This window comes from Equus asinus, chromosome 13 (assembly GCF_041296235.1).
Source record: "Equus asinus isolate D_3611 breed Donkey chromosome 13, EquAss-T2T_v2, whole genome shotgun sequence".
Lineage (NCBI taxonomy): Eukaryota > Metazoa > Chordata > Mammalia > Perissodactyla > Equidae > Equus > Equus asinus.
The window spans coordinates 44,292,974-44,307,725 of NC_091802.1; the positions used below are offsets into that span (position 1 = coordinate 44,292,974).

Consider the following 14,752-nt stretch of genomic DNA (forward strand, 5'->3'; position numbering starts at 1 on the left):
ACCTGTTAAAACACATGGGGTAGGGCTGATTGGCAAAGTAGAGGAAGCCTGAGCACTATCCATGTATTTAATCACAGAAATGCAAATGATCAGGCAAAAGAGAAGGAAAAAATTAAGAATTTTCCTCTTAAAATTCTAAAAAAATGTATCAACATGATTCAGAAAGAGCAACACTTTCTTCTCACTCACATCAATAAAAGAACGGATTAGTAAATCAGGGAGACATGGACCCAGAGGAGGATACCTCAGGATATGTTTGTAATTCATTTTTCACAGCCAACGTGGTATATGTATGGTGGCAACTAGGAACAAAAAAGGAGGTGAATGGATGCAAAGTCTGTATCATCCACTTAGCAAGGCTTTAGTATGCATTTTAGAGGGAATAGGGTAATGATAATAGTTTACATTTATGCAACACAACTGTGAAAGGCATGGTGCTAAGCACTTTGCATAATTGTGTCATTTAATATCTTTAAATTTCATTTTTATTTTTAACCCAAAAATATACAAAAAATGATTAAAAACTATAGCAGGCCTGTACCACTATTCCTGATGCACCCTCTCCAGAAGCAACCATTTTCAACTCTCTCAGCTTTTCTTCTTGTACTTACTACCTTATCTTTACACAACAAGCTTACAGTGCTATTTTTAGATTTGTGTTTTCAGCTTACATATTATTTACTGACTTCCTATTATGGAAGATGGGGACTTAGTATTAATTTTGCACTTAGCCCCCCATATGTTCCTTTCCTCAGCCTTCCAACAGTTATTTCATTGTCTGGGGTTAATATATTCAGTATTTATTATAATTAAATAATTATGATTTACAGCTAAGCCAAACAGTAGTGTACTATTAAATTTCCTTTCTTGGGCAACGTTTTGTTTTTATTAGAGTTAACAACTGCCATTTTCCCCCTTTGCTTGTTTTACCAGGTACTTATCACAAGTTCATCCCCAAACAAACACAACCATAAATATTCTTTCAATATGTTCAAACATGTTAGAGAATTAAAAAAAAGAAAAAACAAACAAACAAAAAAACACCTAACTTTAAAAAAACCCCTCTCCTGGAGTCCCCTGTCCTCAGAGCTCAAGGTGAGCTGACTGCTCTCTAGGCCTGCTGCCCAGCTGGAGTTCTGGAACTTTCCTCTCTCCTCTTAGATCCCCTGTATCCCAGCCTTCCCTTTTCTTCATCTGTTCCCTCTTTTCTGTGGTGCGTATACTTCAAAAGCTTCCTAAGAAAGGGCATATGGGAGGCAAAAATGTAAAGATGTTGAATTTCTGGAAATGCCTTCACTGCACCCTTAATATTGGACACTCCAGCTCTACTCGATGGTTCGGCTGGGTGTCAACAGCAAGCTTAGAAATGATTCTCCCCTCAGAATCTGGAAGGCATGGCTCTGCTTTCAATTTTCAATGTTGCTGGCTAGAAGACTGGTGCCATTCTGACTTTCTGATTCTTTGCTTCTAACTCGTTTTTTTAAAATATAATTTTTACGGAATCTTTGTTTATCCCTTTGTTCTGTAATTTCAGACTTACATATGTCGAGATAAGTCTTCTTTATTCATTTTGCTGGCACTAGATAGGTCCTTTCTAAACTGGAAACTTCAATCATTCAGTTCTAGAAAGTTATCTTGGATTATTTCTTTGAGATTTCCTTCCATTTATTTTCTGGTTTTCCCCCTATCCTGAACCTCCTTTCATTGGATACTGGCCTATTAAGACTAATCTTCTCATTTTCTCTTTTTTTCCTCCTGGTTTTTATTTCTTTCTCTTCGTAACATTTTTAAAATTAGCATCAACTTTGTCTTCCAACCTTTGTATTAACTTCTCTCTATAATATATATATTTTTTTATTTCTAAGAGCTCTTTCTTGTTTCTTGAATGTTTCTTTTTTATCATTGTATCTTCTTATATTTGATGGGTACAGTACTTTATTTTAGATCTCTGTGAATATTACAACATTACAGATTTTTAAAAATATTTTCTTCTGTTCTCCGCTTTCTGTTTCCTTTCTTTTTCCTATTTGTTCACTGGAGGCTTTCCTCAAGTGTCTGGTGATTGTTGGATGACTATTCATATTTAAGAGTTAAACTGATGACTGGCAGTTCTGAGTCTGTGGGCATCACTGTAGGATGATCAGATACGACTGGGCTGATTGTTAGGGGTCCCTCAAAGGTCAGCATGTGTAAATTTCTCCCAGAGGAGAATCTTCCAATCTCCTTCCTGAGGGCTACAAAGCCTAGTTTCCAGCATACTGGGAGTTGATGGGGGAAGGGGTCTGGGTACCTCACCATTCAATACGGGGACTTCACGTTCTCCTCTTTGTAGTACGGTACCTCTTTAGATCAATCTCTCACTTAATGTTCATTATAATCCTGAGAATTAAGTACTAGTATTATCTCTATTTTACTTATGAAGCTATTGAGTCTCACAGATATAAGTAATTTGTTCAAGGTCAAATAACTAATCATGATGGAGCCAGGAATGGAAACCTGATCCAGAATCCTTTCTTCAACCATTTAAAAAAATGTTTACTTGGAAAATGGAAGAGGAGTAAATTTGAAACTTATGTCACTAGATTTATGATACAGTCATTCCACAGATAAGCCTTTAATACAATCATTAAGCCTATTCACAGATCTTAGAAACTCAGGATGCTAAAATAACTGAGGAAATAAAAAATATTATTATGTGGAAATTAAAATAAATGCAGGAAAAGATTTTAAGAAATTGAAGATCAGATGCCAAAACAATTTCAATTTGGGTTTTGTAAATATTACACCTGTCAATAAGGCATGTTAGCCTTTCTCAATTTTACTCGTTTTTGTCCATCAACTGTGCCAATAATGGATAATGAACCAACATAAACAAAGGCATACCAAAGGAATGCCTTTTGGTATAATCAGTGATTGATATATCAGATGATTGTGCAAAGACAATGGGATAGAAGTGTACCTGTGAAGTATACTGACTAAAGGATAATCATTATTACTCTTCAATAAATCAACTAGCTAAAAATCAAACACATTATCAGCAGACCTTTACCAAGTTGCTAGATGAATATGGAATAGGCCTTGTATGAAGAGAGAGATGGATACAAAAGAGATCATTACAAGACAGTATGGAATAGTGGAGGTATTACGGACAGGATGTCATGGTAGAGGGAAGAGATATGTGGCGGAGAGAGCATCTGTCTCTGGGAGAGAGATACCTGAACTCAGCCTTAAGGAATGACTAGGCTGACTGGGCAGATGAAGGGGAAGGACATTCCAAGCCAGAAGGATCAGAAACACAGAAGTCCCAAAGCAAAACAACAACAACAAAACTGGGGTGTGGAGTAATTACGAACACATAAAGACATACAAACTTCTACTAAAACAAAAAAGTTTGACACTCCAAATATTTCTCAACACTAAATTCTAGTGGTACACTTAGGACATATCCCTGAAGGCTAACAGATACCAAAGGCCACGCAGGCTGGTACATCCTCACTACATTTAAAGGTAACTGTTACTTCTCTTTTTTCTTAGGTTTTTAATGTTCCATAGCCCATAATTCAAACTCCTTCATCTTGCTCCTCTCTCATGGAGGACAGTGGTGGCCCTAGAAGAATGGCACTGAGGAAGAAACTTCTTACTCATTGCAGAAAGCTGGAATTACCATTTTCCTAGTGAAATTTTCTCTTACGTTGAGAGTGACTATGCTCGTCAGAGTGTTGAAAGACTGGGAAATGCAGTGCAACTTATAATGAAGGGGATAATTTATGTTTTGCTTTTCTTCTTGTTTTACAAGACTGCAAACACTGCAGAGAGGTCATGACCCAGGCAAGTTCAGGACTTGACTTGTAAAGCATCATCTTTAAAAAAACACCAAAAAACATGACCAAATAATTAAATTGTGCTGGGTCACTTTGTATATTAATTAGTGGTAATGCTCATGAGGAAGTTTTATCATGAAAAAACAGATCTGAATGTATTAACATAAACCACATTGGAGAGCATTTTGGAGGAAAAGCTGCTAGCAGTATAAAATAGGAAGGCCAGCTTTAAAAATAAATGTAGAGCTCAATCCAAGAGGGAAAATCTAACTTGTTAACGTGTGGCTGCTAGTCTTAAGTCTATAGCGCCGAAACATGCCCCTTGATGGAAAGAAAAAAAGTCGAGTGATAACTTATTTGGGGAAAAAAAACTGTTCCCAGCATACTCTTTACTGAGATTTGTTAGTCCTGTTGCAATAAAGAAAAGGCCTACATAAAATGACTATCTGCCAATTGGATTATGATAAACATTGTTCCAAGGTTAAATAAGTATTAGTTAACTAATTCTTAGTACCATAAGAAGCAACTCAGGTGAAAACATTACCATGAAAAAGGCAGGGCTCAGTCAGGTGTTGATCCTTCAAAAAAACACTTCTTTACATGATGAAGAATGAGCCAAGTACTAAGCAGTATCTAAGCCTTTTGCCACACAAAGGACTAACCAGATAATCCACACCCTTTCATAGGTCCTGCCCATTGATTGGCCCCAATAAACTGATTTGTAACAAAAGTTCATGTGGAAGAAAGCTTTTTTTCTTAAATAAAAATGCCACCAATATAATACTGCAGTGAAATGGAAGGCCTGATTTTAACCTGTGAACAAAAGTAAAGTCAGTTATGCAGTAAAGAAAGGCCATTCTTTCCATATCATTCAATGCTGAGCAAGTGTAATACACTCTTGGTAAGAAGAATTAACTGTGAACAATTGGAAACCCTGAAATGGATTAAGAGGTGAGTTTAAAAGTGCAAATCAAAACTGCTGTGTGCTGGAGGCCTTAAACTTTATTTCCTGATTGTTAGAATTTGAGGTTTTTATAAATGAGAGTGAAAAATTTCAGAACATTAGGAAATTATAAACCTGGTAAATAAAAGATTAGTTGATCACACCATTAACAAGAATTTACTCTGTTCAGGTACTTACGGAATTATGAGATTTGGTTTGTGCCTTCAAAGTGATTACAATTTAGCAGGGAAGGGCAAACAAACATTCACGGACCACTACTAAGTAATACATCAGCAAATACAAACTCATCATGGCTGAGGGGACTGTGTCCCTGGGGACAGTCACGTTGGAGTGGGGTCGTCTAGGAAGATTCCTGTACTACTGTAGAGACACTGACAAAGAGGAGGCCCTGGAGGAGGGAGCGGTCTCTAATGCTACTAAATCCTACGTGGGTGGTGGAGGCAGCTGAGTCCGGGCACGAAGGGCTGAAACAAAGTCTTTTTAGAGAGATGAGGAGTGGGCAGCCAAGAAAAGGAAGACTCAGAATGCTAAACTAAGGAAGGAGATTTAGTATAAAAAGCAACAGGAAACTAAAGAAGGTTCTTGAGGAGGAAGAGCTGTGATGAAGAGAAAGATGATCCCAGCAGCTACATGCAGGCTGGCCTGTGGCCTCGAGAAAGCCGCTGCACTACGACATGCCAGCTCTAAGAGTGAGCAGGCCCAGGAAGGATCTGTGCCCTTCACCAACACCTCACACACCTGGCATCCTTTTCGATGCAAGCCCAGGGCTGGCAGAAAGCAGACACAAGCCTCCTGATGGACAGGCGGCTTGGTGCCATAGAAAAGCACAGGTTCCACTATTCACAGCTGTGTGATTTGGGCTAGGTTATTTAACTGCTCAGCACCTGTCTCCTCCTCAACCATAAAAATGGGATTAAAAATCCTAGTACCTGTGAGAGGAGAGCATGAGGTGAAGAATGCTTCGGGGTTGGGGGCTTTGCTGTCACTGTCAGAGGAGGCAAGAATAAAAGGAAGTGAGAGCTTGAACAGAGCCTGAAAAATCGTCCTCTGCCTAGGATGTCAGGAACCCATAACATTAGGTCTCGTGGGCGAGTGGTGGGGCACCTGAGAATTCCCCTCTTCCCCACAACAACACAGGGCACTGGCAGCACACGGTACAGAGAGAGGGCATTCTCCCAGAGGACCAAGATTCACTCTGTGTCAGGGGAAGATGCGAACTCCAATCTTCAGCCTAACTAGGGTTGCAGTGAGGCCTGAAGCTAAAGATCAAACACCCCCTGAGAAGGAGTCATGGCAGCAGTGAGAGCGAGGGGCCTCAGTTGGAGGCAGTGACTTCTGAGGGAGAAATCAGTTCAGGGCAGACGGTGCAAGGAAGCTTTCTTGCTAAGAGATGTTTTAGTCCACCACTTATCCTAGCTTCATTCTTGAAATGGGAACAATTTCTCATACTTTTACTTAGTTTGTATTACTCAATACAGGTATTTTAAAAATTCTACCTACCATAGCGCCTGTACAACTTACCCCTGCCTTTATTTGCAAGTCTGAATCTTGTTTCTAGCCTGTCAACTCCTTGGGGGTAGGAGCCATATTTTATTCATCTATGTCCTGTCAGTTCTTAGACAGCATGCCTGGCACACAGAAGATACTCCTACGTTCCCTCTGCCTAGAATGCTCTTCCCTTATCTATCCACACGGTTCCTTCCCTCCAAGTCAAGGCTTTGCTTGAGTGTCGCCTTTCCACAAGGCCTACACAACCCCTCCACAAGCGCATCTAAAACTGCACCCCTCTTCATCTTCCTGTATCCTGCTCTTCCCCCCCGACAGTATGGATCACTTTTTAACATACTACATGCCTTACGCATTTACTGTCTTTACTTCTTTGTTGTATTTATTGCTGGCCTTACATCAACGAGGACAGGATTTCTGTCTGTTTGGCTTTATTGATGTATCCAGGGCTAGCACAGTGCCTTATACCTAGTGAGAAGTTAATAAATTTATGTTGAATGAATGAATGGTGATCTCAGTGTAGGTTTCAAGGGTAGCAGATCACTCCTTCCTTTTACATTCTCTCTTCTGGTCCTAGAAAAATGCAAAAAGTGTTCAACGGGAAAATAACTATCTACCCATTTCAGAGTCTTCATATCTGAGCCCCAAGTGTTGAATGGTATGATAAGTTTTAATGGAAATAGAATAAATGGCATGTATGCTTCATTCACAATATAAGTAGATGCAAAGGCTGTCATGTCTCTTTCTTTTATTTAATCAGTTGATCAACAGTCAAGCTATTGATTGGATAATACAGATTTCACTAACAGAGAAAAGATAAGATTCATTAGAAGCATGAATTTAAGCTAGTGAGATAATATGTACTATTAAGCATCTCCTACATCTCTTAGTTTCCCCAAACCAAGGGAAAAAATTGACTACCATTAAAAACAACCAGGAGTCTGGACAGTGAAAGGAGAGGAATGGGGCCTCTTTGCATACCCTGTAGCATTTCTGATTTCTCATGCTCGAATGTCTGTAACTTCTTTTTTTTTGGGGTAGCTAAATGTTTAAGTTGAATACCAAAGGAAGGATGTTTCAAATAAATCATGCTACAACTAGGCAAATTACACTTAAACTCTCCATTAGATTCTACCCTGAAGCAAATTCTTAGTCTACCTTCTTTGTAACCATCCTTGTGGTCCTGCAAGTGGGGCAGAGGACAATAAAGAGGAGAATTCATGATGCAGATTGGATGTGAAATGAGAAACTTCACCCCAAATAATGTTAAATAATTATGATAGGCAAGAGCAGACCGCTTTGTGATATTAAAGAGTATTTTGGAACCAATCTGTGAAAAAGACACTGAATCATCAGATTTTACACTCAGAGTACCTCTTAAAGATGACCTAGTCTAGATTACCTAGCCCTCTTCTCCCTCTCCTGGTTATTTTGTAGATAAGAAACTTGGGGTGAGAGGTGAAGTGACCTATCCGAAGCTTTTACATCCAAGGAGGGGGCTGAAAAGAGAGGCCAGGCCTCACCAATATTTCCACTATGCTTGCTGTCCATTGTTCTTATTTGTGTAATTTTTAATGTGTATCAGCAATGGCTGATCTCTTAATTATGAGTTATGTAGATACATCACCTAGAAATGATGACCTCTGAGCTCCTAGGAGAAAAGGTTAATAAATACATTAAGAAAATAAAGTTGTACTGACCATGCCACAGTAGTCTTAATGCCAAAAGGAAAAGTTTGATAGATATGCTCTCACTAGAAACTTAACTAAGATGACCACTGGTTAACGAGCAAATCCAAGCCCCTCGACGTGGCAGCCAGTAGATCTTCCTACCTCTCTCGGCTTTCAGCCGGACGCGCCCTACAGCAATTCCCGTGCTCTAACCAGCTCAATTTTCTTCTCCTTTCTGATTTACTTTCTATCTCTGTGATTTTTATTCATACTATTCCTTTTTATTAAAATGTTTTCCAGCATTTTCTATCAGTTTGCAATTATTTCTCATGTTCGAGCTATCTCAAAACTTCCCTGCTCTCCACACTCTGCTCTCATTGAACCGCACACAACCCAGTTTACTCCTTTAGGCTCCAACCTTTCAGAACATGGATTCCATGTACCTAGTAAACAATACTTCACTTATCTGGAGGCCAATTTGCTGAACAACTTAAACTATCCAGAACACAGCCAAGAATCAAGAAATAAGCAAAAACCTCTAACTTGTAGAACTGAAAAAAAACAAAGTGAGAGTCGAGTGACTTTATACACAGGTAGTGCCAACTTCTCCATTAGGCACAGTGGGCACAGTGGGCACAGTGGCACAGTGGGCACAGTGGCACAGTGGGCACAGTGGCAAGGGCCCATAAAACTTTGGGGGCCCCCAAAATGTTCTATCTTCTTTTAAAATCAGAAGAAAAAGTGAACTTTCATGTCGAAGAAAATGTTTTAAATACCAACAGTTGGAAAACAAAACCTTAAACATGTTTTTATGGAGGAAGGGGCCTAAGACAGTGATGATGCGGTCCTGCTCACAGGGAAACGCTTCCAGTTCTCACCACAGCCTGGTTACTCTTACTTTACCTACAGTCAGGATTCCTGGGCTTGCCTTTCTCAGTCTACAGCTGACAGAAGCAGCATAGTCGAAGGGGGCACTGTCAGAGGCAGACAGACTGATGCAACTCACCTGGATTCTGCCAGTAACAGCTGAACCACTACACATTAGCAGCAAAACCATTAAAAGCAAGAAAAAGTGTAAAAAACTCAAAGAAACAGGGCACACTGGGCCTACTTAATGACCACCAGACAAGAGTTTTACATATTCCAATAGTTCTTGCTGTTTCATGAGATTACTGACCCATGTGATTGTGGTTTGTAATGATGATCCTTACTCATTAACATAGTGTTTATTACACTTTGTTTCAGACACCAAACATGTATGTAGCAATTTTTTTCCTCTTAAAAAAGGCTAAAGTATAACAGTAATTGATATTTCAATAGGTTAAGCTCTAATCATTTGGAAAAGATGAAGCCTTTGATTTCTTAGGAATTCCTATTCTTCCCTCCAGTGAAACATGCCATATGAAGCCTAAGATAAGTAACTGTACACAAAACATATCTTTAAACTCACAAGTATCAGTTAGTATGTAAGTAATAAAAACTTGCTAATTCTGGCATATGCCCATCCTTCACTGTCTCTCCCCATTGCTGCAGAGCTGGAATTCCTTAGCATGCCACAATGGCCCTGATAAATCTCCTTTTCACTCATCTTTCAAGACCAAGATCAAGAACTTCTATTTGTGAAACGTTTGCAGATTTTCTCAGGTAAAGTGGACCACGCTTTCCTTTATATTCCACTGGAACCCAGATAACTTAGAAAATGTAACCACATACAGCGAGTTTACAGATCTTTTCCTATCACTGAATTGTGACAAGAACATCAGTTAGCCTCTGTATGAATGAGAAAAAAATACCCCTTTAGGTGGATAAGTTTTAAAAAAGCAGTCATCTGGGTGCAGGCAGCCACCCTTACCCTCATCCCCCAAATCTCTGGCACCTTATGAGTAAAAAGGCACTGCTTTCCTTCTTCCTCAGGGCCAGCATTGCCAGATAAAGCCCTGAGTGCAAGTATGTCCCCAACATTGCATGGGATATACTTACACTAAAAAATTATTTGATGTCTTTCTGAAATTCGAATTAAACTGGGCGTCCTATAGTCTCATCTACTAAATCTGGCAACCCTACTCCAGGCAGATTCAGCCCCACACCAGGGTGCACAGCTTGGTGAGCAGAGTGTGGGATGGATGTTAACCCCCACTTGCCACTTGACCTTGTGCACACCCTGTGTACAAACTGCACAACTGAACAGGTGGTCCTGGATTATGAGCTCTTTGAGGGCAGGTATAATGTCTTACTCGTCTTCGCATTTTTATAGTGTGGAACAAATATTTATTAAATGTACAACCTAATAAAAGCATATATGATAATGTGCGGCATAATGACATTTCGGTCAATGACAGACTGAATACACGATGGTGCTCTCATAAGATCAGTACCATATAAGCTAGATGTGTAGTAGACTGCGCCATTTAGGTTTGTGCAGGTACACTTTGTGATGTTGGCACAACAACCAAATTGCCTCATGACCCATTTCTCAGGATGTATCCCTGTTGTTAAGCGATGCATGACTAGATTCCTTAAAGCAGTATTTCAAACTTTCGTGTCAAAAGAAATATTTTTGGATAGAAAAGAAACTTTCCATCTCTCTTCCATGAAACCTAATACAATTGTCACCATCTGTCTTGATCAACCTTAGTCACACTGGCATTCAACTGTCCTAAGTTCAGACTGGGACCACAGCACTGAGCTGAATGCCAGGTGGGCATCCAAGGAGAACTGTGAGAGTCCTGAAGCACCAGCACACTTTTACTCTGAGGACCACAGGGTGTCTTACAGACCAGACCTTACATTAAATCAGCCTTAAAAGAAAAAGCAAGGTTAGAAAAATATCTTACACATAGACAAGCTTAGATGCAAAGGTCGATTGATTTAACTCTGTCAAGCAGCAAATTAGTTGTGAAGGATTGGAATTAAAGAATTTTGACAGTTACACTACTAAGTTGAAAACAAAACACCTGCAAACACATTAAGTTTCAATTTTTTTCCTGATTATAAAGTAATAAATGCTTATTGTAGAAAATTTATAAAATACAGAAAACAATAAAGCAGAAATCACCTATCTACCATCTAAGATCAGTTGTCTTTAAAGATGGAGAAATAATAGAACTCGCTTTTACTTTTATTTTTAGTTTCATTCTTCAAAGATTTTCCTTTTTTGTGTATGTTTTCAAATGAACAGCGTCTTACAGAATAATAGATGTAGGAAAGCACTGGGAGGATGAGCTCCATTTTTTTACTGGTAGGGGAATGTGTTCAGAAAGTTTAGAGGCCACTGGTATAAAGGCAATCACAATAAACAATTTTGGCATACTTCCTCCAGTCCTTTTTTCCTTATAACTGAAATCATAAGTGAAAACACTATGAGAAAAATTAAGGATTAAGTGAATGGTGATTTAATAGTTATGCAGGCTGCTTCAGACATAGGCCCCGTTTGTACACAAAATGGGTCACTAGCTGGGTGGCCACAAAGCTTTTCACCTCCCTGCTGTCCTCCCTTCCCATTATTACTCTTCTTGCTCCGGAAACAGGCCCCCTCTTCCGCTTGCTCCAGGGCTGGCGAAGGCAAGGTCTGCAGGAGCAAGATGGCTGGCAGCTAGGGGAAAAGGAAGCTGCTTTGCTCTTTCCTGCTAACATTTCTAGGGCTGGTTTCTTCAGCAGCAGCCACCTGGAGCCTAGCTCCTTTGGTATGGGTTGGTTACTCTGTTGGTTTTACATATTTTTTGTGCAAGGAAAGACAGAGGTTTTTTCAAGTGGGTAACAGACTAATAATTGAGTCATGCTTTGCAGTTTACAAAGAACTACAATCAACACATCTTATTTCTCACAACTATATATTCCTATTGCTCCTATTTTACAAGTGAGAAAATCAAAACTCAGAGTTAAGTGACTGGATTCAAAGTCAAGTCTTCTAAGCCCTGAACTCTTATTTACACTGCCAATGCCCATTCTATGTGTAGTTAAGACCCACCAGCTTCAAAATATCCATTCAACAAATATTATCATCTCCATAGCCTAAATGGGTTTTAAAAAAGAAAAAGAAAAGAAAAGAAAACAGGCGGAGCTAGGCACATTGTCTGAAGCTTTCCCTGTGCAAAGCACTCTTTCCATTGCCCAATGTGAGGGATAAGTAGGATTGTTGACACGAATATGCGGTTACAGTCAAGCTGTGACTTAAAAGGATGAAGGCCTGGTTCCGTCTGTATTCCAATAACTATCAGGAATACTGACGGCTTGGTCTGGACCCTCTGTAAGGTTCCCCTTATTGGTTCTTCTTATCCAACAGCTGTTACGCCACGTAGTATAAGCCCCTAGGAAATCACCAGAGATCTGTGTACTAGTTTCAGGGACAAGAAGGTAGGAGAGAAGCTGTGAAATGCTGTTCTGTTGCACAAGAAGTGAGGAGAAAATGGGACTTTAGTCACCAGCAACAGGTGGCTGCAGGGAAAAAGGCAGTAGGTGGGCCAGTCCCTGGAGGCTGAGGACAGTGTAATGGGGAGTGTCCTTGGGGATCTCACAATGGCCAGAAGCCCTGGCCCTCCCTCTACTCCTTACCCTGAAGACCTCTGAAATTCCTGTCTCTCCTTCATTCTCCCTTTTCTAAGAGGGATCTACAATCCCCAAAGCAGGGTATCTGTCTTACTTGGGATGTAGGAAGCTTCTAAATTTCAGCAAATAGCAGACAGGGAAGCAGGGTGTCCCTATTTCTTTTTCCAGTATTGCAAATGAGGGAAGCTGTGCTTGGGCTTTCCAAGTTGGAACTCTGAACTCACTTTCTAAAGAAATATGCTATCGATAGTAGTTACATTCTTTAAATTTCCTATCTTACAAGCTAAAAAGGTTCTGTGGACTATCTAAAGGCCCCAAGCAATGGGAATATTCAAATGATGCAGGACAAACATTCATTCCCTCTTTGAAGATCTTAGGATAGGACTCCACAAACTCATTCTTTATAAACAGCATTCTCTGTGAACAGTGGCACACTCTTACTTTTCAGTACTCCATGCTTTTCACAATAAGGCATTAATACCTTCTATCTGTGTAGTCTACAGGTTTACAGGGAACTTATGTTACAGAGAACTTCAGTCGGCCCTCAATGGGGTAGGTAAGGCAGGAGGAAATATCTCCATTTTACAGATGAAGAAATAGACACAAAGATATTAAGGGACTAGTTCAAGGCTATGAAGCCAGCAGATGTCTAAGCTACAACTCAAACTCAGGTTTTCTGATTCCAAGTCCAATATGAAGAATTAAGTCTTGCAGACAGGGTTCTCACAACTATATTCATGGCCCCATGGTATACTATGATACTATAATCAACACTTTTCTAGCACTGATGTCATGTCAAAGTAATGTATTCAAGGCAATGGGGCTAAAAGACATTCTGGCAGTGAGAGAATATTTTATCTCAGCACCAATTAACATTTCTCTGATGATTAAAATTTAGATATTTAATTTTGAGTTATCTGAAAATGGTACATATACATATGTATATCTTATACAATTTTTTATTCTTAATACATATTACAGATGTGCTCTACCAAAAAACAAAACAAAAAATACCCCTATTTTGAAGACGTGGTTTTATTCAGCAGATATTTATAGGAATGTTTTATAAAAGGACTCACCAAGTTTTTCACTGTTTTTTGATGTATTTGAAATTGTCCTACATATATATGTATTACATATATATATTTGATTTATATAGAACTTCCTGAGACAATCTACTATTAAGCAAAGTACACTTAATAGAGAATTTTATAAAATATAGTAGCCATCTAATAAATGGGAAAATTGGGGCACTAAACTGTCAATCATCATACAGTTTTTTTTCAGTAAAGAAGTCCAATGCAAAAGTCATCAGTGATTGCAATGAATGTGTCTGGCAAAATGACTAAACCTCTTTCCTAAAGTGGTTATATATCTTATTGAGTCATATTGTAGTCATTAGCCAGAGTTAATTTTGAACAGACAGATGGAGAGATACTCATGTTTAGGCCTGCATGATTTGGAGTCTCTTCCATTATCTGCTTATTTCGCTAAAGCAACCCAAAGCCTGAAGAGTTGCTTAATGTTACCAAGACTTCCTAATAACACACCTGAAGTAAGACTGCACTAAGATGTCGTATAAGAACTACATAAAAAGCAATCTTGTCTAGAGACTGACGAGGTTAAAATGAAACCCATGGAGAAACAAGTATGTCTCCCTGACTCCCCACCAGGAGTTTACTAACGGTTTCTTATTGGTTCACACGTTACACCCTTCTCGGCTCTGAACCCTGCTTCTCTCTCATTAGGTAATATTCCTAGGTGCCAGAGCAGTGAGGAAGTTATTTTTTCAATAACTTTATACTTTAGCTAAAACTCTTAAGAACTGTTAGGTCTGAGTTCTACGTCAGTAATATTGCCATGAATTTGTAGTGATCTTTCGTAAGAGTTTACAGTTTCCAAAGAGTTTTTGAACGGATATGCTGCAAATGAATGACAGGGAGACTAAGATACCAATTCTTGTCAGTGCTTGGGAAGACTGGGTGGTCCCAGGGGAGGCTGCACCTCTGGCCAGCTGTGAATGGCCTCATCCATTTACCCAAGTACATCATGAGATGTTACCATTTTCTATACGCCACGCCATGAAAAAGGCTGGGAAGCACTGAACTGAAAAAGGAATGGTTCTCCATAAATTAAAAGGCTATTGTGGTACATAGAGATGAGCTTTTCCAGTTTGATTCCCCAAAGTCAAAAAGCCAAGTAAACTCAGCACTAAAGCAGCCAGGCTGACGGGCGCAACTGCTCTC

At 39.4% G+C, this 14,752-nt stretch overlaps 1 protein-coding gene across 2 annotated transcripts in view; it reads right to left on the reverse strand.

Annotated features, from left to right (window-relative positions):
- The window catches only part of NSF (N-ethylmaleimide sensitive factor, vesicle fusing ATPase), a 143,246-nt gene that overhangs the window by 7,104 nt on the left and 121,390 nt on the right, over nt 1–14,752 (reverse strand). The gene's annotated exons all lie outside the window — the stretch shown is intronic.